Consider the following 27,160-nt stretch of genomic DNA (forward strand, 5'->3'; position numbering starts at 1 on the left):
ATCTGTTCTTAATGTACTTTTATGATTGTAAATTCAATCGAAATAAAGTTTCTTTTGACTTGACTTGAGCCAGAGAAAGACAGGAAATAAGTAACGAGCCATCTAGAAAAAAAAATGCTCTTGACATTGCTGTGGCGGGGGAGTGCATTCCTTTCAAGTCTGATGCGGGGGCGGGGGGCGGCAGCCTTTTAAGTCTGATGCCGAGGCACAGACAAATGGTGGTGTGTGATGTGGCTGGAGATGATGTGCACACGCATAGCTCACATGAACTGTACGCGATCCGCTCCTAGGTAGACTTTTCTTTTCCGCTTACTATAATCTCGCCTATTCATCCCTGCGGGATAGAATAGGCGAGACCTAAAAACAGTGGTTACTTGGTGAAGAATTGGAAATGCAGAAGACCTTTCATAAGGTTACAGCTGGACTTCATATCGTTACCACCATGTAGGGGAATGAAATACGTCACATAGTGTGATGATCACCTCCCCTTGCCTGTCCAATCAGAGTTAGGAGTTTCTTGATATTGAAACATTTTTGGGAGGCACATGAATATTGTAGGGTATAATTGAGTTCCTTTTTAGTTAGTTAGAGAGCACTGAGAAGCACAGAGCCTGCGACCGGGATGCTGTCAGAGTGACAAGAGATACTGAAAAAGAATGGAATTGCAGAACCATATATCTTAAGTTAATTAATTTAGAAGATGATCGCTGAAGAATTTCAAGGAGGAAGAGAGTGTCAGAGAGGGGTGCTACGCAAGCGTCGTGACAGAGAAGCCATCTGTCCTGTCCTGAAGCCTTTGGTCACCAGATCTTTCCTTGAGGACCTTTCCTAGCCTCTTGGCCAGGGGGTTGATTTTCACGCCATACTTGGTATCTATAATTATATGTCTGTTTATGTGCCTATGTCCTTTCCTCTCGATCCTCTCCTTTCCATGCATATTCATTGCGTAGTATAAATGAATACATTTGAAAATTGATTTCATTGAATCTACCTAATGAATAGACGGAGACTGTTCTGTACTTTGTAAGTGGTTCACATGAAATTATTCTTAGATAAAGATTTTAAATTCTTCCCGACTCTGTGATTATTTAAAATTTGCAAGTTAGTTGATTTATGTCATTTCACAATCAACTAGTTCAACTAATGGTCCATTGACCAAGGAAAGAACTTTTTGACCAGTGAAAGATTAGTTAGGAGCCAGAAGTAACTAATCTTGATATGATAAGAAATTTATAAAAAACATGACCCCAGCGGTTATTGCCAGGTTGTTGTGAATGTGTGTATGGTCCCAGGTGAGTATATAGTGTTGGATTACCTGTTGCTGGTAAGCCGCTGGATCACTACTACTCAAAAGTTTCCAGATGCACTGTGACACCTGGGAACTATTCAAAAGGTGAGGAATCTGCGGTTAGATAGTCTTGAACAGACAGAATGTAACTGAAGGTAAGTAACTTATTCTTTTAGCTGTTTAAGAACAGAAAAGTCATCTTAAGTGAACGAAACAAGGATGGGTGTGTGTAAGGATGATATGAACAAGGAGTGCTGGAGAATCTGGGAACAGAGGAGTATGGCAGAGAGAAAAGAAAAGTGATCTGCACAAAGCTGCTAAAACAACCAATATGCAGATAGATGACCTGGGGAAAACCAGAAACCCAAGAAAGTATAACAATATATCAATATTTGCCAAGCCAGGGAAGGTTATAAACATGTGCAATACCGCTATCAAGACCGAGGACTATCGGATATGGAACTTGAACACTGGTGAAATTCTCACCTAGGTGTAGGGAACAGAAGAGTGAGGACTGGAAGCAGTGTAGTAAGAAGACACAAGTATTTTGTGGGGATAAGGAGCAAGAAGTTTTACAAGGGCTCAACACACTTAAAAGGTTATATGAAAAGAGTCTCTATGCCAGGGATAAAGCTCCATATACTATTAAGATGAAACTGGTGCTTACCATTGCATGTGATTTAATCTTACAGGTTGTAATTAGTTCTCATGACACCAAGTACAATGAGAGGTCTCAAACTCTCTTTTGGAAGTCATCACTTAAAGGTGTTTAATGTTTATTTTTCCTAATATACATTTGGATAGCTCTTCTATGTTTGCAGTTATATTTATGCTTGTAAGGAGGGAGATGTGTGTCATTCCTAGAACTTTTAGAGAAAGTTAGACTGGTGGGAATGCTATGCTTCAGTCCAGGTTGAGAGTTGGACACTGAAGCTGCAGACGAGCTAATAGGATGAGGTTCTTCAATCTACACTTAAACCACTACAATGTATTTTGCACCTTATTTCCTGTGGTTGGCGTCTTTTTATGGAGAGAACTTGTGAAGACACTACACACTGGCCATTTTGATACCTATGTCCGTCTCCTTAAATGTACTTCAGTGTCATACAAGTCAGAGAGAAAAAAAACATGCACCGCCGTTTAGGTATACCAAAATTTGGCAATCGCCAGTGCTGCTTAGTTGGAACATGAAGAATTACTTCAAAAATACCCTGGGCAGGTCTCCTAACTTCCACCCACCAATCACTACCCATGATCAGCATCTAATGCTTCCGATAAAATAGCCACCTCGGTTGGAAGGCGGTGGCTGTCTGGGGACATTTGAAATTGGAGCTGTTTGCGGCAAGGGACTTCACTGCACTAGAAGCGAGGCGCCCGCCATCTTGTTAAGTGCAATTATTAAATTATAAACCAGTTATGACTAATTACAGCGAAAACATTATTTCCCCCGCCCCCATAACATTTGGAAAGACGGACAGCTTAAGTTACTACACATACGTTGTCGCATTTAGCTTTACCAGGCGACAGGAAAATAAGCAAACCTTTAAAATGTAGTCGAAGAAAAAAAATGGTATATGTATATTTTTTTCTGAAAGCCTGCATCTTTTTTTTCTTTTAAATACTTTTCTGATCGTGTTACGCTGGAAATGCAGGACTGAAGATGGCTGCTAAAAATCCATACATTTGTCCGTCCTCTCTTTCAGTCCAGAGACGCTGTGGCCTACACCGTGTCCCGCCCAGCTCTCATGGTTGGCGTTACGTTGGGCTGTGTAAGATGGCTGCCAGGCGGTGAGGAGGAGTGGGCGGTGTACCAGAGGGCACTGCCAGGTAGGACCTGACTCGCCACTTCTGAAACCTCGCGCAAGTGTCTTGCGTTGGCCGCCGCACCTGGGCTTCCATGCTTTTCCTCCTTCAGACAGTTGAATGTGCCCCTTGCCGGGAATGAAACCATTCAAGCCGCCGCACCGGTAGCGCTATTCCGTGTGCTTGATTGGCTGATGGGGCGGGAGGGGTGAGAGTAGCGGGTGGCGGGCAGACTCGGGCGGGATCATCGGCGCGCCAGCGGCTGGACAGCAGCAGCATCGGATGGCCGGGCCGTGCTGTGGGTAACCTTCTCGCTCTCTGTCTTGGGGGCGGGGGCGTTATGGTGGGGGCGGTTGAAGTCCCGCGGGCTGCAAGACGCAGGGATTCCCTAACCCCTCCCTCTCCTTTGTCTGGCTCTCTACCCTCTGGGGCAGGAGGGGCGAGGATGCTGTGAATGGGCATGCATGAGCAGTGACGGGCTGCCCGCCCGGGGAGAGGCTCGCATCTAACTCGGGCGGCGCGGACATGGCAAACGGGCAACCTCGGTTTCTTCTACACGGCTGCGTGCGAACTTTCCTCTTCTGGCAGCTCTCTCAGCGGCCTTTGACTGCACTCTTTCAGAATAACGTGATTTGAACTTGTGTCCGTGTTTGCTCTGCTTGAGTGCATGGCAAAGATTGGCCCTTTAGGAGGCAGAATAAACGCTTCCGGCATTTGCTTCATGTCTTGACAGTGTGTACCGGGATATTGTAAAAATAAACTGAACCAACCCCCCCCCCCCACCTGGTGTTCCCAAGAAAATAAAGGCCTTTAATTGCATGTTTTCGATTTCTTATTGTTTTTGAGTGCTATGTAACAAAACTGTAGTGTCGCATTTCTTCCACCACTCTTACGTTTACATGCCCGCCGGACGTCAGCCAGTCATATGCGTCGGAGAGGGTTGATGACATTTAGAACCTTTAACGCGGTTGGTTGAATTTCACTGGATTTAAAAAAAAAAATCTTTCTTTTGGCCGTTTTCTAAGTTTCGTTATTATCGGCCTACGTGTAAAATTACTGGTCATGTCTGTAAAATACAAGTCAAGTTGTAACCCTGCTTTTACACAAAAAGACTTGCGTACATATCTTGCTTTGGAGTTTAACTTATGTTTGCGAAGTTGTAATATTTATTATGAAATGCTGTAGACCGGTTTGTGTATTAAAACAATATATATCCTCGCAGTCTCGAGTTACCCTGGCAGAGACTGAAATTGATTAATGGCTTGGAGAAGGCGAATACATTCTCATTTGTTGATTTTTGGACCTATTTAGGGCACATGAAAAACCTATTCACATGTTCAATAAAAACCATTGGGTTTAAGGCTTCATTGCAGAATCAACCGATCGTTTGTTTTCTACTGTAACTAGCTACTGTCACTTTTATCCAACAGTTGAAGTGTAACACTTGACAGGTACCATCTTTCCTTTACCCCGTGCTATTCGGTGGCACGTTTCAAACGGAAAAGACCTGCAAGATACTTTGTAACTGTGTGTACGTGCGTCTGTTTGTTTTGCTATTCTGGCAGGAATGCACACAAAGTATCGTGCGCCTCTTCTATTTGTAACTTTTCCGTTGCCTTTCAGTTTTTCTTGTGCTTTGTAGTAGATAATAAGTCTGTGTTCAGCTTCCATTCCTCTGTATGTGCTCTTGACTTTCTGAAATTGTGTTCCAGAGCCTGTATTCCAAACAAGGGCGTAGATGATACGACCTGTGCATGGTATGAGATGGCCCCACCCATAGGCGTCCCCCACCCTGCTCCTAACCTGCCTAAATGGCTGACCATTTCATGATGTTTCTGCTGTTGGACTCCCCCCCCCCCCCCCCCCCCCCCCCCAGCTGTTTTGCTTTTATAAAATGTCAGCCACTTAAAATGATTAATTTTGCATCTAAACCCCATTTTTTTTTGTTTCGGATTTTTGGTATATTTTTACACGCCTCCGGGTACCGCTCAACACCCCTTTGCGATTGGGATCTTCTCATGGTGATACCATGGCCGTGGAACTTATTTTCAACAGCCGAACATTTTCAATGTATTTATTTTTTCAGTCGTGATTTTCAACATGGCCAAAAAAAGAAAATATTTTTTAACCTTTCGCCAACCAGGCACATTTAATGGGAGGAACATTTAGAAAGACCGAGGTATACAAAAGTGTTAATCCTTTCGAGCCAGCTGGCAACTTGTTTTTTTTATAAAGAGTTGGGTCTCAAAAACTACTGAACAGATTTAAAACAAATCTATAAAAGCACACCTGCTTAAAGTTCCACTTTCATGCCAAGTTTGGCTTGAATCTATTCATAAATTGCAACTGGCCCTAACTACTCTGTAGTGACCACCATTGTGTAAAATGTGTGTGTACCCTAAATGTCTTATTGAGCATTTTGTTACAAAATTGGATTATGTCAACCGACTTGGCTTACTGTTGCAGTGCACTGAGTCACATGTTAGGGTGAAAGTCCCTCCTGTTGACAAACATCTTTTATTTTATAGTTTTGCAGAATGTGGCCTGGTTCTGTAGCACCCATGTGCTGTCCTTGGTTCAATTTGGAGAAATTGACCTCGTCATGACATTAGCTAAGAAAATGCTGTCCAGCTGTTTGTTGGCTGCAGGGGGTGGAACATGAATGATGCCTCTTTACTGGGTGATTTCCTCTCCCAGGGGTACATGCCCATTACAAGGCGAGGACTTTTCCATCTCAACAGTTTCTTTTTCTTTATCAGCCCTACATATAGCTTTAGCTGTGCCTACAACCTAATTTACTAATGAAGAAATAACTGCATACACTTATAAATATATAGAGGCTTTGCGTAAAACTCTTCATCCATTAGTCAGCTAATTTTCTCTTCTGCTCACTACAGCATTCGGCCAGTGGTGTAAGAAAGGCCCATGCAGTGCGGGTAAGGGGTAGGGGCGAGCTCTAGGGGGCCCCCTGAGCACATTACCCGGGAACAAGCTCTCCCGAGTCAGTCCAGAGGGAGCCCCCTCAAGTTTTTTTACGCCACTGGATTCAGCAAGGGTTAGTGGGTCAGCACACTTTGGCTATTGGCTCCTTTGCACTGTTTCTGACCACATTTTGCCTATTCATGCTCACGTCCTCCTTAAAAGAAGTACACTCGTGTTTTTTCTTTCCAGTCTTATCCTTTCTTTTTAAAAGCATGTTTTTTTTTTTTTGTAAAAACAATTTTTATTGGCAATCAGGTTTAACAAGAGATTAGTACAATCAGCAAGATAGTGCAGTGATTAATGACATTCCAGGATGATATCACTTCTCATACATGAAGCCATTTATATACCAATCCCCGAAACAGTTCCCGCCCTGTGTCCCACCCACCCCTGTCAATGTGCCTTACGTCCTTCCTCAGTGAGCTTATAACCACCAGAAATTCTCCCTCCAGTCAAATAAGTAGTCTGTTTCAATGGGGTAACCGACCTCTCAGAACCCCTGTCGTGCATGTAGTAATCGTGTGCTTCGTTGGAAGTAGGGTACCCACTAAAGTATCACTCCTATGGTGCCGCCCCTTCCTCATCCTCACTCAGTTCGCTCTCAGGCAGTTGGAGTGCTATCACCAAGGCCTCCCACGCTCTACCTACCTCCAAGGCCTTGTCGCTGTCTAGGCGCCTGGCCTGTTGCAATCGCAATGCGCTCTCAGCCCTCGCCCATCGCATCAGAGTGGCCCTCCAACGCAAGTAGCTAGGACCCTGGTTGGATTTCCAGTGCATGGTGATCTCTCTTTTGGCTAAAATCAGGCCCAAATCATAAAACTTACTAGTGACGCGAGTACGGGGGGGGTGTGAGTGATCCATAACAATAAGCAAGCGCCCATATCTGCTTCTATCTGCCTTTTAAAAGCGTGTTTAAATTGTGTCTTCAGGTTACACTAATTAAAAGTCAATAGTATCTTTTATTTGCTATACATATCAAACCAATTTGCCAAGGCCAGATCTGTTGGCTTTACCAGTGCTTGTTCTATTTCACATTTGTTACTGTAGTCCTGAGTTTATTCAATCAACTGAGAAATATGAGTTAATGCAATCTTGTTTGAGGTAGGTCAAGATCATTGACAGATTTTCAGCATACTGACTAGCTAAATAAATGAGCTGCACTTACATCTATTATGTTAATTTATCTTATACCAAAAATCTGGTGCTGTTCCAACTCACCTAGACCTACATTGAACACCCACAACAGAATATTGTTTTAGTTTATTTTTATTTGGTTTTAAAGTACGCTGGGGACAAGTTGGCACTGCGAGGTGCACTCTTTGCTCACTTTTGACCCCCTCCAGTGAAACCATATGTAAAGATAACTGATTGGAAGCACCTTTCTTTTCAACAAATGACTCCTCATTTCATCAATGTCACTAAATAAATCAGGCTATTTCTGTCGCAGGATATGCATGTTTCGCATTTTCCATGCTGCTTGTTCAAGGCTGTAACAACAAATTGAATTGGAAACTTTTTGAAACCATATGTAATCCAAATAAATCAGTTAATTCAAACTAAACAGTTAAAATGATCAACTTTTGTAATCCTCTTGAACGATAGCCCTAATGTTTTTTTCTGTGATGATGGTGGTAATCAGCCCACAGTTAGTATGTCTGATAATTTTTAGGTCTCAAATAGCACATGTGCTGTTTTTTGTTGAGAGACTTGGAGCCCGCCCTTACTTACCATTGGATGGTTTAATCGTCACTCTAATTTCCTTGCTTTTCATTACTGGTTGCTCTCCGTTATTTGGCTTTAGTTCTCCTCATTTTTATTTTTAAAATATGCATGTGCATGTGAGTGTCGCTTCAAAGGCTCTGTATTTAGTCAGAAAAAACCCTCGCACACATCAGTAGTTCACATTTATGCTGTACAATTTGATTTTGAGCAGTTAGCGGTTTACACTTTTGGGGAATAAAAGGCTGTTTAGTTTATAATGCTTCAATGCTAATGTTATTTAAACATATTACAATTCAAAATGCATTTTGAGACCGGAGCCGATAGCCAGTATAAGAAAAGATATATTTTACTACTGATTTCAAATGTATAAAAGTAATATCTTTACATCTACTAAACCACAAAAGTATTCAAGGGGGACTCTAAACTGATTACACAGCAGCACTGAATACATTTTACTTTACTGTATTGGTTCTGACTGAACTTGATGAAATTTAACTTGATCAAACATCAGAGCGACAATATCGGGCTAAGGAATCCCTTCTCACCATTTGTGTTAGAACACTAATTACTTTTCCAATGCAACTTCTTTCAAATTTTTCTTTGCCATTGTATTAGGTTTTGCCTAAATGTCACTGCACAGTGGCCAACGTACGCAAAACCTACTGATGTGGAACAGAAAAGGCATTGGCAAAGCAAATAGGTCTTGTATATAAGAGCTATTGGCTTTGTGAGGTTTTCAGGTCTTGCTATAGCCATTGCGTTAGCATAGTAAGGGGCTCTCAAAAATGCTCCCAAAGTCTGCAGGCGGATCGGGCACAGTGCATGTGTGCTTGGCGCGCGCACTACTTGTCCACCTGCAGCTTTTGGGAGGACTTTTGCGGCCACTTTGATGTTCCCAGCCACTTCACGCGCGCCCTCCGCCGCCATATGGACACGCAGTCAGATTACCTTGCCTCAGCGCACCCCGTCAACCCCCATCCCCCTTATGCTCTGCCTCCCAGACACACACACACACAGCCGCACCCATGTACTTCACAGCTCTTTACAACAGAATTGACCTGGTAATTTTTTTTTTACACATTGTTAAAGCACCTACATCTCCACTCGACATATGCTCCCTTGCCAATGTCCCTCCCACCCTTCCTTTGATCTCAGCTTTTCTTTTAACTTTAGTCGCAAGTTCTCACTGGCTCCTCTCTGCCCCCTTCCTTTAATGCCCCCCCCCCCAGCACAGAGCGCTCTTCGCTTGTTGTTTGTTTCACCAACATCCTTTTCCCGTTCTTGTGGACTGCACTCATTTTGGGGGGCGTGTAGCTCTTTACTGAAGAATGCCTCCTGTTCCTCCGCCTGCAGCATGTTGTTTGCACCTCACTATCCTGTAGGTAATGTTCCCCCCTTTTCTCTTACATGTGTCTTAGCCCACTCTCCATACTATAGCCCAAGCCATTGTTGCTGCTTATTTATCTTATGCAACTAACAACCATTGACAAAGCCAATAGACCAGACTTATTGTCAGTATGCTGCTACTCGTTGTATCATATATCTGGATGCAATGACAGAAACAGCCAAAATATAAGTGGGGCAGCACACGAAGCTAAGCACAATTTTTTTTTTGCACGTTATTTAAGCCACTCCCTTTATTACATTACCCATGCTGCTGGCGTTATCCTTTCAATCCACTTTTTGCTGCTCTACTGTCCCTCACATTTTAGCAAATTAAGTCGTTATATGGGGCTGTTAGGGCAGGATGATGGTAGGTGGTATTGCAAGTTATTTCACCCTTCACCCCCTCTCAACCCATTGTAACCTACTTCAGCGCTGTGTACCCCTTCACACACTCTCACATAGCTGACCATCGCTGTGTGCTCTCTTCAGAGAGGCGAGGTATTGGATGGGCATACATCAGCCGTGTGATGTGACTACAGGCCAGGTAATGTCCCCCAAGTGACTCGTGTTCCCACTATCTTTGCGCAGCTTGCGCCTGTTTAGTCCCCCCATGCACCCAAATGTGCTGCATTATACCGCATAATTTGGCCCTTTTAAATTTTTTTATTTTTATATACCCAACCCTGCCGCATACTATAGCCCAAGCCATCGTTGCTGCTTATTTATCTTATGCAACTAACAATCATTGACAAAGCCAGTGGACCCGACTTATTGTCAGTATGCTGCTACTCGTTGTATCATATATCTGGATGCAATGACAGAAACAGCCAAAATACAAGCGGGGCAGCACACTAAGCTAAACACGATTTATTATTATTTTTTGCACGTTATTTAAGCCACTCCCTTTATTACATTACCCACGCTGCTGGCGTTATCCTTTCAATCCACTTTTTGCTGCTGTACTGCCCCTCACATTTTAGCAAATTAAGGCGTTATGTGGGGCTGGTAGGGTAGGACGATGGGAGGTGGTATTGCAAGTTATTTCACCCTTCACCCCCTCTCAACTCATTACAACCTCCTTCAGCGCTGTGCACCCCTTCACATAGCTGACCATGCTGTGTGCTCTCTTCAGAGAGGCCATGTATTGGATGGGCGTGTCTCCTGTTAAGGGGCGTCATTCATTCCAGTTACCTTACACAAGGTGACATTCATTTTTGTTGTCCCGGGAATATTAGCTTATTCGTCCAGAATTATAGGATGTCGAGCCACCCCGTGACTCGAACCAGATTCCCAGTTCTAAAGTCAGCAGGTCTGGCCATTACACCGCATCCTGGGGTAAGGGGAGAGCGGCAGGCAATGCCACATGGAGGCTCAGCTCTTCATGGGCTTGTGGTGCCAACAGCACCTCGGGCTGAGCCACAGCCAGGCGTCTCCCCCCGCACCCTCCTCCAGTATTCAGGGAGCTGAGCCAAGCCTGCCAGGACCTCTCTACAGGCCTCTGCTCTGCTGATGTGGACAGCATTAAACGAAGAGTGTACTGTAAGGTGATGCCGGGAGTCCTCGCTTCCTTCCTTATGGCTCTGCGCACAAGGCGTCTCTTCTCCTTCTCTTTACATCTATCTCCCATAGCGCCTCGCTCTGCGCACAGCTGCTTTCTCCTAGCACTGCATGCTTCTAGCTCACTAAAGCCTCAAGCTTGACGATTAGTTCAAGCGCAGTGGAAGACCTTTAACAATAGTTGACTAGTTATCTTTCATTTGTATTTGTATTTGTATTGTATATTTGTAAAGCGCAACTATCGCTCCGAAAGGAGCATCCTGGCGCTGACAAACAGTGAGCAAACAATTACAAGTACAAAACTAGATAGCAGCCATTACATAGTCATTTGGAAGGTTGAAGATCCAGGTTTTGAGTTGCTTCCTAAACTGGCTTTCCTGATTAAGGAGTCTGAGGTTCTTGGGCATTGCATTACAGGCTTTGGAGGACAGGTAGGCTAAGGTCTTACCCCCCTTGGTTTTATAGTTGAATTTGGACAGCTTTATCAGGTTGTCACCTGAAGATCGTAATGTCCTTGAAGGGTTTTAGTGGGGGTATCGCCTGGTAAGATACTTCGGGCCTGTGCCGTTAAAAGCACAAAAGGCGATCATCAGAATTTTAAACAGTATCCTCTTATGAAGAGGTAGCCAGTGAAGGGTGTTCAAAGCAGCCGAGGCTGAAGATTTCCTCGGTAATTTTAATACGAGTCTGGCTGCTGCATGTTGCACGCTTTGGAGTTTATTCAACGTGGTCTTTTTAACACCTGCCATCAAGCCATTACAGTAATCAAGGCAGGAGAGGATTAAAGCCACTGTCGCCGCCTTTCTTGAGTCTGTGGGCAGGAAGTCAAAAAACTTCTTTAAGGATTTGATGATGCTAAAGCAACTTCCTGCCACATTCCTCACATGCTGATCAAATGATAGCTCAGCGTCAAATAGGACACCCAGATTTCTAGCTGACACCACAGCCTGTGGAGGAGCAGGGGAATCCCCCGGGCACCATTTGCTAGGGCAGAATTGGGGATTTTTTCCCCATAGGAAGAATCAGTCTTATTGGCATTGCATTTAAGATGGTTATTTTCCATCCAAAGGAAGACATCTTTAAGGCAGTTCTTTAGGTTTTGTTCGGCATTGGTGGAGTTCTTATCAAGGGGAACAATGAGTTGAGTATCATCGGCATACGATGTCACAAGTATGCCGTATGACTCAATCAGGGAAATGAGGGGAGTCATATAAATATTAAATAATAATGGGCTCAGAATGGAGCCCTGAGGAACTCCAGACAGCACCTTTTTTTCTTTGGAAAGGAAAGGACCTAATGCAATGGTTTGCGATCTATCTGTCAAAAAGAGATTATCCAAGCCAGTGCTATATCTGAAATTTCAATGTCTCTTAATCTACCTATCAGTATTGAGTGGGAGATGGTGTCGAACGCCGCTGTGAGGTCTAATAAAATCAGAACGGAGTTCTTCCCTTCATCCTGCCTTAATTTTATAGAATCGGTGAGTTCAATCAGGGCCGTTTCCGTAGATGGATGTGAATGGAAACCCGATTGCTGGGGATGAAGGACATTATAGGTTTCATAAATCTAACAAGAGGGGGGAGGGAGAGATAGTGGATTCAGTCTCCCCTGGTAATTCGTATAAACATAATGGAATCCACCTAGAGAGTGGTAGTGATCCCTAGAGTGATGGGGAGCACACAGTGTTGTTTAAATGCCCCCTTGAGGGGCATTTAAACAACACTGTGTGCTCCCCATCATTATAGGTTTCACATGGCATTTTAGCTCTTTGTAGACCATCTGTTCTTTAATCTTGCCCAGAACTGGGAGGAGTGAGATTGGACGTAAGTTGGTCAGGTCTGTGGTGGGTTTATTAAGTTTTTTCATGAGAGGCTACACAATCGCTTGTTTCCATTCCCCTGGGACTAGGCGAATGGAATGCTTGTTTATTGGTGCATTTGGATGTTAAAGAGGTACTGCTAATAAGGTGAAATCTTTGCCCAGATGATGTTACCGTGAGTAAAAAAGACAAAATAGTTAAGTAATATAACCAAATGTGTTGCATTATGCCGCATAATTTGCCTTATTTTGCCATATAATTTAGCGGCATACTTTGGTCCATCACTGCCACATAATCCCAGTGGTCCTAGATATAATGTTCTAGTTAGACCACTATTTCTATGTCAGGAGATTTTAAAAGCTCAGAAATAGACATGTGCATACTTTTGTAAACGTCTAGCGTAGGGGCAGCATGTCAGTGTCTCGCACATGACCTATTATGCATCTATTTTCTCACATTCCGGTAGTTTTTGTAAATACAGTTGGGTAATTTAGGTAGCTCCTGGACATGTCACAGCAGCTTCTTTTGGCGTCTCGGGTATAATCACCCTTGGATCTCAAGAGGCTAACTCTCGGGTCTCACCGGAGGGTCACTTTATTATCTCATGTGAAGGTCACTTTAAGAGCTAACATGAGGGTTATTTTATTAAATGCTTTAGATTCCACAGGAGTGTCTCCATCAGTCGGCCGATAAATCAATGTACTGGTACACTGCTTCTTCCCAGTGGCGAAAGATGCAAAGCGGAAGTGTGCCTGGGATTTGAGGCTTAATAGCAGTGCAAGGTATAACTCGGACCGACCGTCAAGGGGGAGCAGGGAGTCTGGAAACACATGCTCCAGAATATGAACATAAACTGTGTGCTCCTCAGAGCTGACTATATTAAGCTTATCGCCCCCCACACGCGCACACAATCCCACGCGCACACAATCCCACGCGCACACAACCCCACGCGCACACAACCCCACGCGCACACAACCCCACGCGCACACAACCCCACGCGCACACAACCCCACGCGCACACACACACCACCACCCCACACACCACCCCACACACCACCCCACATACCACCCCACACACCACCACACACACCACCACACACACCACCACACACACCACCACCACCACACACACACCACCACCACACACACACACACACCACCACCACCACACACACACCACCACCACCACCACACACACCACCACCACACACACCACCACCACACACACCACCACCACACACACCACCACCACACACACCACCACCACACCACCACCACACACACCACCACACCACCACACACACACCACCACACACACACCACACCACCACACACACCCACATACACCCACACCACCACACACACCCACACCACACACCACCACACCCACACCACCACACACACACCACCACACCCACACCACCACACACACACCACCACACGCACACCACCACACGCACACCACCACACGCACACCACCACACGCACACCACCACACGCACACCACCACACGCACACCACCACACGCACACCACCACACGCACGCCACCACACGCACGCCACCACACGCACGCCACCACACGCACGCCACCACACGCACGCCACCACGCGCACACCACCACGCGCACACCACCACGCGCACACCACCACGCGCACACCACCACGCGCACACCACCACGCACACGCACACCACCACGCACACCACCACGCACACAACCCCCCCACGCACACAACCCCCCCACGCACACAACCCCCCCACGCACACAACCCCCCCACGCACACAACCCCCCCCATGCACACAACCCCCCCATGCACACAACCCCCCCACGCACATAACCACACACACACACAACCACACACACACACACAACCACACACACAACCACACACACACACACACACACAACCACACACACACACACATAACCACACACACACACATAACCACACACACACACACAACCACACACACACACATAACCACACACACACACACAACCACACACACACACACAACCACACACACAACACACAACCACACACACACACCACACACAACCACACACACACACCACACACATAACCAACTGTCAGTGCACACTGTCACCAAGCACAGACACCATCAGTCATCAGAGCACGCTCCCACCAGGCACACACCACCTGACGTCCGTGCGCGTTTTCACCAGGCACACAGACACCACCAGCCGTCAGTGCACTCTTTCACCAGCCACACACACACCACCATCCGTTAGTCGACGCTTTCACCAGGCACACACACCACCAGCTGTCAGTGTACGCTTTCACCAGGCACACACACACCACCAGCCGTCAGTGTCACAGGTGGAGAGCGGAGTATTCTGCCCTGTTCATATCTATATCCACCAGTTGAGAACTGGTGTTAGAAAGGTGTCGCCACACTCTTGGAGCACTGGTGAGTTGGTGGATGTGCTCTAACTCTTTGATTTGTTTGGTGAGGTATTCACTTTTTTTCCCTGATGATTTTATTGTCCGCCGCTGCGATTGCTATGAATTCCCCCCTTATAACTGCCTTAAGCGTTTCCCATGTTATAGTTCAACAAGGAAACCCAATTGGATTGGTCAGGGACCTTGGGTATAGGTATATTACAAAAACAGTGGTCCCTCACAGGAAGGATATGGGAGAAGCGATAAATATAACTAACTATGAGATCTACATTGCATTGTCCAGCAGGACAAATATTTGGTCAATAAAGACAAAATATTAAAGTGGGAGCACAAACTCCGTAACAAATTAGCACACAAAGAGGAAAAGAACTCCGGCTTAATTCAATGCTTGAAAGGCAATCAACAAATTGGCAAACATAAATGACGAAAAACACCCCTGCACATTTCAGTGTTACATATGATTGGGTCAGGGTTCAGAGTGTAAAGGAGTCGATGTTTGGATCCCATACAGGAATAACGGCATCATCATCAGGATATTAAGTTACATGCCTGAGATGGATGGCAAATGTGGGGAACGTAGTTTCTGCAGTGGACCTGGACATAGAAGGCGGCAAATGAGACCTGCGCGAAAATGAACTGACTAAGACACCATAGAGAATTATTCCGATAAGGTGTCAGACTGGGCGGAAAGGATTGAATCTCAGTACTCCAGATTAAGGACCCTTCGTGCGCGGTCAGAAGCCTGTATTCCCACAACGCCACCGGCGAGGTGTCGGAGGTGTTATGTGTGAGGTAGTCGTTGATTGTTTGCAGGATCTGCCTAATAACTTCTTGACGGTAGAGCATGGTGTTGCGCAAGCACCAGTGTCTGGGTGGGGGGGGGGGTAGGGGAGGGACATCAAGATCATAACAGCTCCATGATTTGATAACGCAGCTGTTAATTTCTATATCTTTTGTAAGTGTCTGAATTCCCTGCATGCCTTAACAGTAGTCAAGCCTTGCCTACGTCTTGTGTGCATTGGAGTATAAGGAGTTTTACCTAGCCTGTGGGTGATTAATCCTCCACAGATCTACCATCCCCAGGTCTCTTAGCCATGCGTGTCCCTCGCTACATAAGGCTCTTGTCTGTCCATGTCTCTGGGCTTATCTATCCAAAGAGTTGTCAAACACCAGGTTGAGGTCTCTCCCAGCAGCACCAGGTTATCTTCGGTCCTCAATGCCCTCTCGAGTGCGTTATGTAGGAACACCTCCTATCTCTTATTAGGAGCATACACTGAGCCCACCACCAGGGATCTGCCCACAAGGGTGAAGTGGTATATGACAAGTCTGCTCTGATCTCTTCACCTTACTGTTCCACCTTTCCCCGAAAGGAGTTTGCCACCAATATGGCCACTCTGACTGTTTTTGATGAGGAGGATGAGAAAAATTGCTGGGGAAGGCCCTAGGCTTAAGCCGATGGCAGTCTACCGCGAGGAGGTGAATTTTCTGCAGGAAGCAAATATCTGCTCGTGTGGTCTCTAAATAGGTATGTACTACCCTACGCTTTATTGGATTTTTAAGGCCTCTCACGTTAAGTGTGAGGATTCTAAGAGGAGCACCTGTCATAGATTGATTTTAAGGGGGTGCTGTGTGCTCCCGACTTTGTCGCTTCTCCTCTCCCTCGGATGTGATAATGGATTGTAGTAAGACTGTTGCTGCCCGGTCGGATGTTTGGTAGTGTACCCTATGTGAAGGTGAATGGGTACCCGAAATGTAACCTAAACAATACAAATAAACAAAGATAATATACATCTTGGAACATTCTTGCGTTCAGTCCTGCAGCCGGGTGGGGCTGGATGGTCAATCCAGTGGTGTTCAAAATGTGCCCAGTGGTCCCATCTCACGCCCCTGATACTCTGTGTGGTGCTTTAAAGTGTCCCTGGTTTCAAGACTCCTCAGGTCTCGCCAGAGCAGATGGAACTGCCTCCAAAGCTGCTTGCTGGCCTTTGGCGATCTCCTCCCGATCGGGTCTGTTTGTACGTCGTTGTCCCAGTCTTCTCCAGCCTGTTACTCTCCCTCTGCGGAGGAGGGGACCCCTGCTTGTTGCTCTCCTGGAGGTTCAAGTCCCAGCACTCAACAGGTCTCAGTTAATGATTGTGGTTAATAAAGCCACCCTTCCGAAAACCAGGTGAAAAGAATGACCCCACAAGTAGGATTTGCCGTAACTGCAAAGATGTGTGGTAGGCGGGCAGAATGTTCTTCGCTTCTGTAGCGTTAGGGCTGCCAGATCCTGAAAAAGGGCCGGGGATTGACCCTGGAAAGTGATGGGATGCATGTTTCGTCCTTTGCGCAGGATCTCTTCCTTGCCTTGGAAATTGTGCACGCAGACCAGGATATCTGGAGGGCTGGTTGAGTTTGGTCAGGTTAGACCCACTCGGTGGGCCCGGTCAATTCGGATGCTGGTTTCCGAGTGGCTGCAGAGGATGTGGCGGGAAAGGTCCCTGACCAATCCAAAGATGTTGTCTCCCTGTCTTCAACGTCACATCCCTTTTTTGTATGTTGCCCCATGGGACCTATTTTCTAAGTCCTCCAGGTGAGACTGTAAGTCTGTGCTTTGCTCCAGGAGGCGGAGGACCTGCTGTTGGAGCGCCACGGTCTTCTCTTCCCGACCCCCCTCCTCCTTGTCTTCCAGTCCCACAACGTAATCTCCCAGCTCATCAACATCTCTCCGGACCTCTTTGATGTCTTGTGAGAGTTTGCGTTTTAGTGATTGGAGGTCTTCCCGGAGGGTCGTAAAGAGCTCCTCCAGAAATGTGCGTGTTACAGGCTCTTCGCTGTCTGGTCGACCCTGTTCCCTGTTTGTTCTAGTTGTGGGGCTAGGCCAATCTGCCTGGTAAAATCAAGGAAGCGTGACTAACTCCGATCACCTATGAGCCCCCCTTGTGGCCGGCGTTGCTCCTCACTTGGGTGCACGGCCTAGGTCACTCTCGCGGGTCGACCACGATGTCGGCTGGCTCCCGCTCAGCCCTGCTCTCCGCCAATTTCTCCGCCTGGCCTGAGGCGCTGTTGAGCGGGGCCCGGCCCGTGGACCCTGCCCCACCATCCGTGTTCTGTCTTGCGGTCTTGGCGCTGCTAACATCCGGAGGTCCAGACCGCCACTCTCCGGCACCGCTACAAAGCTTCTTGCCCGGCACTTGGTGCTCCCGGGCTGGACCAAGTTCCACAGAATATTTCGGCAGATCCGGAATGATATCCAGGGCCAGGGACACGGTTTTGGCCGGCGTCGGGCAGGAGAGACGACGAGGCACGTCCTACCTCGGCGCCAACTTGGCCACGCCCCCTGAAATACTTTTAAGGACAACTATATTGGCATTGTCAAAGTGTTTTCTTTTTTTTCAACCATGTTTTACTGTAGCTCAACTGCTTCGCAGTGCTATTGAGTTCTGAATATAAGGTAGCAGGAATCCATCTAAATGCAGGCATAACGCGTGTCTGATATTCATTGCACCATACCATATGACTTGTTTTATGCTGTTCATTGTCTTAACTTGTTGCAAGTCTTTAACCAAATGTCATCGTTCCGTTTTTCAAGACCTTTCTGAAATAGAGGTGATAAAGTTCCTCTCTGAAAACGAAATTCAAATAATTCCACAATGTGGATCCTGACATTCCAGTGATTTTTCTTTGTATTTATTTATTTAGTTTGAAGGTGTGTTGTTGTGTTACGCGCAGTCTTTCTAATCTTAGATTCCTGGATGGGGTGTAGTGGGTGCCAAGTTTTGAAGAAATCTGGGACCATTGTTGCAATAAGCCTTATGCACAGTACAGAATAACTTGAATGTCCGCCTCCACTCTACCAGGTGCCAGTGAAGTTGTTTTTGGACTTATTTTGCTTGGTTATGTTTCCACAGATTGATGCATAATTTGGCTGTCTGGCTTTGTACTCTTTGTAGTCTGTCACTAGATTTTCAAGTACAGAAGGCCCATTACTAAAGGTCCGGTCAGCTCTAATGGTGCTGGGTTTGTAATTGAAGGAGTAGTCTCTACTCACTACTATTGCATTGAGTTCTGGTATGAACCGTAGATTTGCTGAAAATGACCTGACTTGATCAAGTAGCCCTTCTAGCCACATGCCTAAGAAATGGAATTGTCTCAACTTTTGGCCACAACTTGTATAGCGGAGCCTACCAAGTGTGGGACATTGCACCCCGATATATTAGTCAAAGACCCTCTTTGGCTGTTTCACTGCCCTCTCTCCCAAAGTCTTGAATTTGTCTGTGCATACCACATGGTGAATTATAGCATTCTACTAAAACCCAAAATAAAAATACAATACATTTTAATGACTTTTTACGTCGAATTTGGGTTGAGACCTTTATTCATCTGTATAGGGTAAATCCAGTGAAATAACTACACAAGAAAGCATTGTTTTTTTGTAATAACAGTGTTGCAGAAGGAGATAACGAAGCAATGGATTGCCACTGACTCCTCAACTTGCAAGATGTGGTATGAAAATATCAGACGAAGAGGACAACTGGAGTCAATGACAGCTCAACACGCACATTTGAGTTTAGCTAACAGAATTTAGTGGTATTGGTGAATGAAATGTGAAATTAGATAAAATTATTGAAATTGATAAATGCTATTAAATTCATAGTCTATTATAATACAACAATATACCTCCCATACGGTGTGTCAATTATAATGCAACAAAAACTAAAACGAGAAAATCAAAATTGCAGTTTATTACTCTAGAAAAGCTAATCTTAGAAAGTTGTCCATTTAAAAGTTGTCCATGTACAGAACTGAGCAGGCAAAACTTTTCTGCAGAAGTCTAACTCTTTAAAGCCATTACTGCAAAATATATGAATTGGCATAGAACATTTTGTAAATTCAAGCATAGGACATTGTGTTACATCATACACCTCCAAGTTGCTGATGTTGAAAAGGTTACCATCGCCATCCAAAGATCTGACTAAGAATGACTACAGATCCTATCCCTAACCACAATGTATTTGTTTTTGCATCATTAGTAACATCTCATAATCGCAGCTTTTGAATCACATTTATCATTGTGATTGAGAGCACACACCAAGCTGCCGTGAGAATGCGAAGACTTCTTTGGACACTATCAGTTGCCACTAGACTGACCTTTCCTCCAAGAAAAAGATTAACTGCTAAAGTAACTTTCAGTGTGACCAATTCCTTTTACATGCCAGTAAGCCCCATCTTTTTTTCAAATAACAAACTTTTTAGAATTGTTGGCATAGTAAAACAATCCATCAGAACACCAAACTCCACCCCGTTCAGTGAGGACAGAGCAAATCCATTATGGTCTGTAATCAACAAAGCATATATCATAGTCTTGCACCCACCTGACACCTCCGAATAGTCCCACCAGGCTCCCAGACCTGCTCGTGTTTGAGGGCAGCCCCTCTCACTGTACATCGGCTCTTTTATCTAGGTGCACCAGACCATTGCCCTTAGCCACTCTGAGAGTGTTGCTAGTTGTGTACATGACCAGTGGCAGGCAGTCTCTCTTTTGGTCGGGAGTGTGGCCAGTCATACCAGATTGAGCTCCACTCGAGTGGACCCCATATTCTCTAGGATCCCGCGAATAGCCTCCTTTGGAGTTAAACTCAGAGGGGCCTCAAGGACCCCAGAAAGCTCTAATTCAATGTATCGCCAATAAGGCGCAATTACTGGGCAGGGCCACATTACGTGAAAGTAGTCTGCGTCTGTGGAGGCACATCGATGACCGCAAAGAGATTGTAAGCTGCCCGCAAGCCTAAGTCTGAGGGGTGTAATTTGAAGTTTGGAGGTAGTTCAGTTGTAAGATACAGAGCCATGAGGAAATGGCCAGGGTGCAGAGTGCCATCTGGGCATCCCTCCAGTCTGCATCCTGCACAGCTTGCACCCATCGCTCCCACTTGAGTTTGAAGCAGGAAAACTTGTCTGGTGAGTTAAGGATCAGGGATTCGTAGATTTGCGAGATCCCGCCTTTCTCTAGTGGGCTTAGTAGGAGCATGACCTCTAAAGGGCTGAATTCCAGAAAATCCTGTAGAAGGGTGGAGTAAATGGCCAGGGCATGCTTCAGTTGGAGGTATTTATGAAATTGGTGTTAGATAAGGAGAAGTTTGCAGATCCTGAAAAGACATTGTTGCCCAACCCGGCCAAACATTCCCCAATCTTGTTCCACTTGGCAAGCACTTCCACCTGGGAGACCTGATGCAGCCATGTGCATCCAGATCTTCACCTGGGCCTCCTGTACTAACCCACCATCCGAGTCGGCGTCCTCCATGTATGGAGGACTACTATTGTTGGGAGGGGGATCATCTTGGATTGATTACCCCCGTACAGTAAGTGCAGGATGCTGGCCAAGCTCAAGAGTGAGAGCTCAGCTTCGTAGGCCAGGTCTCCTCACCTGCTATTAAGCCAGTTGTTAATCACTGAAAGTTGGGAGGCCCAGTAGTATAACCTGATGTCAGCCATGCCCATCCCCCGTCATAAGTCGACTGACAACACTTATCGAAAGCTTTGCAGGGGTTGTTTCCCCATAAAAGACCCGCATGGTCGCTTTCAGACTGTGGAACCAGGTGGACGGAATGGGTAAGGGATAATTTTGTAAGGCGTATAGGATGCAGGGTAGGACTTTCATCTTCCCCAAGAGGCCATAATGGGATGGTCACCCAATGTTGAAAATCCTTTCATATACACCACAAATGGTTATAAATTGAGGTGCCAGGTTAAAGTAGGCTCCTCAGATAGCAGAAACTGAGTTGCCTCACCAGGATGTTGGCTCAGCAGGAATCCACTTCTGCGCCCCCATCCATTGTGATCATCCAGGATTTGGCCCAGTTGGCTCAGAGGCCTGAAGCATCCCCAAATAAGTGAAGGATGTGGAGCGCTCGGGCCGGACTTCTGGGGGTGGGTAAGCTAAAGGAGGGCATTGTGCTCATATAAGGCAATCCACTCTGCAAGTTCCATCGTCCAGTCCCACAGCTGGGCATCACAGTGGACAAGACAGGCCTGGGACTCAATAGCCAAAGGCAACAAGCATTGGCATAGCCAATAGGTCTCACCGTTGTAACCTCATAAGTGTATAGCCAGAGCCATTGGCTTTGCCAAGGTCCTTGAGCTATGTCTTAGAGCATTGTAGCTGCTGTGCAGCATGTTGAAAAGTAAAAAAAGTGCTCTTGCTACCAGCCTATGATGGGTGAATGCCTAATAGACAAGCGCCGTGTGAGACAGGATCAGAATCGCCATCGGGTACCCTAGCCAGGGGAATGGGGGCAGCGAGAGCCAGGCTCAACACCGGACCAAATGATGAGGCACAGTGCAGTGTGGCAGCGCTAAAAGTTTCTTGTAGGTCCATGTAGGGTACAGTGTTGGACTGCAGCCAGCAATGGAAATCACCCAGCGCGGCGTTCGTGAAGTGGGACACGAGTACCTGCTCGTTTCTGAGAAGTGCCGGTATTCTCCAATTGAACGTATTACGTTTGCACAGCATACAACCCTGAGCAAATCAGATTGGCCACTCACAAAGACACCACAGACCTCTCCCACACCATCCCGCCATACTTACATGTTCGCAAAAAAGTGCTCTTGCTACCAGCCTATGACTGGTGGAAGCTTAACAAGTGCTGTATGGGACAGGATCAGCATCTCCATCGGGTGCCCTAGCCAGGGGAATGGGGGCAATGAGAGCCAAGCTCAACACCGGACCAAATGAGCAGGCACAGTGCAATGCTTCTTTGAATAAGCATTGGCAGCGAAAGTGAAAGTAATCGCGAGCGATGAAAGTCGCTGCGAGTTTAAGGCTGGAAAGCCGGATGGCGTCTGAGGAAATCCAAATGCCGCCTGATCGCGCCCACGCGCGTAACCGCAAGCTCTTGGCCATGGCAATATTTTCGCAAAAGCGCACTTGCTAAAAGTCTCGCCAGAGCAGCGCATGCACCACCATTCAGAGTGTAGTGTCTGAATGGTGGTGCATTGAGCAGGCGGTCTGGGCGACTAGATAATTCTGGGGATTCTATTTGTTCCTACTATTTCTGGGATTGTATCGGGAGGCTTCAGAGCCATGTTCTAGTTCGATATGAGGTAAGATTTGCTGATAGCAGCAGCTTCCAGTGCGGATATGAGTCTGTGAGGTCTGTGGGACTGATGACAAGAGAGTAAAGGCCCAGAGGGTGCGATGTTAGGACGTAGGAGAAACTGCGTGGGTAGGTAATTTATGACCATCAGGAGTGTGAGAAAGGGGTAACTTGGCCTGGGTTGCAAGGTCCTATCTTAGTTGCGCTGTCATTAGCTAGGAAGTAGAGTTTTTGCTCCATTCGGTTCAGGAGCTGGGCATGTGTGGTTGATGCTTCCTGCAATGAGAGTGGGAGGGTACGTTGCAAGTCCTGAGTATTCGGGAGGAGAGAACTCTGCGCTATGGGGGTGGCCATTGTCGCTGGGATTGGGAGTGTAGACAGTCTGTGTGAGCGGAGTTGGGTCTGCATTCGAACATAGGCATTTGTCCGCTTAGAGTTCAGTTGCTAACAGTCTGTAGTTGAGGGCCACATCATCTGGCTTTGGGTATGCATCATCGTGTTTTGTTACCTTCTGACTGCAGTTTAGGGTGGAATCAAGTGAAGTCAATCTAGCGGGTATTTGTCGGTGGTGTGTTTTAATGGGGGGCGGCAGGATTGCAAAGTGTCGGGGGAGGAAGGGGGGGTCACAGCGTTGCATAGCGAATCAGTGGGGAGAAGCAGGCATGGCAGTTCGGGGTTAGTGGTCTGTTGTAGGGGGAAGGACTGGAGTTTGGGTCTGATGGCCCTGTTTGAGTGAGGTGACGAGTGATGGGAAGTGTTGATCAAAGATGGAGAGGTGAGAGTCAGTAGTTTGAATAAGAATGTTCCCTGTCCTGAAGATGGAAATAGTGATTCCCCCTCTAAAGGATGGGGAGGGGGACGTGGTGAGTTTTGTTCCATAGGGTATTTTTATTGACTCCGTAACTTGTAGGTGGAGAGGTAAGATGTTTTTCCACTTTGCAGGGTGCTTGCAATAGAAGATGAAGTCAGTTTTCTTGTTGCAGTTGGTCACACAGTAGTAGGAATCGGCGATTAGTGTTTCCAGGGGTAGTTTTGTTAGTCTGTGTTTGAAGTTTTTTTTGCAATATTAGAGTCATTTGTTTGGATACGTAAGGCTCCATGAGTTGGTGCCATCGCTCACAAATGCAGTGTCGAGGGGTTTGTGGGGGTACATAGTTTGAGACATTACAAAGTCTGGTTACAGTTGAACTGCAGGGTAGGTGAAGTAAGGGAGTGCTATAACCTGAGGTGTAAGACAGCTGGGCTGTAGGCAGTGGGGGAGAGACATTGTACAGTGAGTAATGAGTTAGGGTCTGGTTAGGTTGGTTAGCAGGCAGAGCAGGGCACTGTCAGAATGAAGTTGAACAGTGAGCAATGCGATTGGCAGTTTAGACGCTTATGTGAGCTTCAATTGTGAAAGTCGCTTATTAGCCAGTTGACTGGGAGTAGAGAAATTATGGAGGTGTACAATATGCATTTCTAAATCCTAATTGAAATATCAAAAATGTAAGGATAGTGCTCAGAAACATCATAAAACTAAGGATAAAAAAGAGATGAGATGGACATTTAGTAGATTGAGAAAAGTAATGTGCGACGTAGATCCTAGTTAAGATGTGGAGGTATACAATATGCACAACTAAAAGTCAGCTAAGTAAGGAAAATATACAAGAACTTCAGATAAGGTAAACAAGCAAATAATATGGACAATAGAAAATAAGCACAACAAGCATTAAAAAGGCAATAGGACGCACCTTTTTATTAAGTTAAAGCCATTTGCTTTGCTATACAATACCATTAGCATAGCAAATGGCTTTAACTTAATCAAAGGCGAGACCTATTGCATTTTCAATGCTTTTTTTTTTAATGTTCCGAATACAGGCTTGGAACCCAGATTAACCCCTTCGCTGCTAGGCCTTTTCCCCTCCTGTGCTAAGCCTTTTTCTGGCTATTTGGGGTAGTGCGCGCTTAGGCCCCTGTAACATTTTGACCACATAAGGTATCCACACCAATTTTGCGTCCTTTACTTCCAACATCATGAGGATTCTAAAGGTACCCAGGGTTTGTGGATTCCCTAGGAGGGGTCCCAGAAATTAAGCAAAATACAGTAACATGTTTTTTTCAGAAAAAACGGGCTGCATATGAAAGCCTCTGTGTTTTCCCCTGCAAATGTTATCAAAAAAGGGTTTGTGGGGCTGAAATCACCATTTTCCCAGTTTTTAGGGAATGACAGTCTTTTGTCAGAGAACCAACATTTTTCACACAGTTTTGGCATTTTTCTGGGACTTAGCCTATTTTTGCTATTTTTAGTGTTTTCAACCTCCTTCCAGTTAATGGTAAAAATGAGTATGAAAGCAAAAATAGATACTGGACAGCTATACATTTTAGAAAAGTAGACAAAATTCTGAATTCAGAAAGGGGTCATTTGTCTAAATCCATGAAGGTTTCTTTATAGAAACTAACAGTTAAATATTGGCAAAATTGAAAATTAGTCGAAAAAACCCAGCCTTTTGTGTCAACGTTTTCACCTGTAACTTTTTGTAATTATGACAGCTCTTTGAAAGCAATATATCGTTACATCCGCTGGACCTTCCTGGTTGTGGGGATATATAGGACCTGTAGATTCACCAAGAACCCAACAAACCCAGAGCCAAAAACTGAGCAGCTACTTGTAATGGTATTTTATTATGTACCGAGTATAGAGCAATTATTCTTGGAAAATGTATACATGGAAAAATCGGTATGAAAGACACCTATGTATTTCTGAAATGGGTACAAATTATAGAGTTTAGAAACAGTACATATTTGCATATTTTCAAAATTGGGAATACTCATACTAGCATGAGAATTATTGATCATTTTTCAAAATGACTTATTTTTTACACAGTCTTTCATTTGGAAGGGAGAAATGCATGAAAACTCAATAGGTAATAACAATTGATTTATAAATCTGAATTACCCGAAGTCTCCCGATACAAGCGCTACCTCACTTGTGTGGGTCGGCCTTGTGCCCGCGACAGGAAACGTCGCCAAACGCAACGTGGTCACACCTCAATCTCGCAGTGAAAAATGACCCTTTTTTAGCAGATTGCCTAGCTGTAGTTCTTGTACCCTAGCTCTGCCGGCACCTAGGGAAACCTAGCAAACCTATACATTTTTGAAAACTAGCCCCCCTGGGGAATCCAGGATGGGGTGACTTGACTGCCTCCCACCAGGTTCTGTTACCCAGAAACCCTTGCAAACCTCTCTCTCTCTCTCCTTTTATCCTCTTTCTCTGCTCTCTGATTGCTCCCTGTTAGAAAGGCGATTCAAGGGGAGACAGAAGATGTCTGACTGCCCGCCCCGAGAACCACCTCTCCGTATGGAATTGGCCGAGCGCCGGCGAGAGGCCTCCTTGGCGAGGCTCCTCTCCTGCTATCGTAACAGCCGAGCAATCACACCACCACAGAGAGACACCACACGAGAGTAGGTTTAAGAGTCTTTATATAAAGAATAAAGGCAAGTTTCCACAGCAATATGTACAGGGGGATCGTGAGATCCTCATAAAGTCTGTGTCCGGGGAAGGGGGTAGCGGGACAGTCTTGGTACCAACTGGTACTAGGATACCCTGCGCACAGCTCTCAATCCTCGAGCTGGGGGGTACAAGGAGTCGCGACGTCGTCAGCAGGGCTCTGAGGATGGTTCAGCTTGGTCGGGCCGCGACAGCGTCAGCAGGGCTCCGAAGGTGGTTCAGCTTGGTGGAGCCGCGACAGCGTCAGCAGGGCTCAGAGGATGGTTCAGCTTGGTGGAGCCGCGACAGCGTCATCAGGGCTCAGAGGATGGTTCAGCTTGGGGGAGCCGCGACAGCGTCAGCAGGGCTCAGAGGATGGTTCAGCTTGGTGGAGCCGCGACGGCGTCAGCAGGGCTTAGAGGATGGGTCAGCTTGTTGGAGCCGCGACAGCGTCAGCAGGGCTCAGAGGATGGTTCAGCTTGGTGGAGCCGCGTCAGCAGGGCTCAGAGGATGGTTCAGCTTGGTGGAGCCGCGACAGCGTCAGCAGGGCTCAGAGGTTCCAGGTTCCAGGCACAAAAGTTCTTATCAGGATCAGCCGCGACGAGGTCAGCAGGGCTTCGACTCCCAGATACAACTGACTT

At 46.1% G+C, this 27,160-nt stretch overlaps 1 protein-coding gene across 12 annotated transcripts in view; it reads left to right on the top strand.

The window, feature by feature from the left end:
* The first annotated feature begins 3,001 nt into the window (after nucleotides 1–3,001).
* Nucleotides 3,002–27,160, top strand: part of ZHX1 (zinc fingers and homeoboxes 1) — a 214,291-nt gene continuing 190,132 nt past the window's right edge. For 4 of the 12 annotated variants that reach the window (XM_078686810.1, XM_078686817.1, XM_078686809.1 and 1 more), the window contains exon 1: nucleotides 3,002–3,115. The gene's annotated coding sequence lies outside the window, so the exon portion shown is untranslated. Of the gene's footprint in view, nucleotides 3,116–3,316; nucleotides 3,390–27,160 lie in introns of those variants that run through there. The other 8 variants (XM_078686813.1, XM_078686814.1, XM_078686818.1 and 5 more) reach the window with 5 other exon arrangements.

This window comes from Lissotriton helveticus, chromosome 4_1 (assembly GCF_964261635.1).
Source record: "Lissotriton helveticus chromosome 4_1, aLisHel1.1, whole genome shotgun sequence".
Taxonomy (NCBI): Eukaryota; Metazoa; Chordata; class Amphibia; order Caudata; family Salamandridae; genus Lissotriton; species Lissotriton helveticus.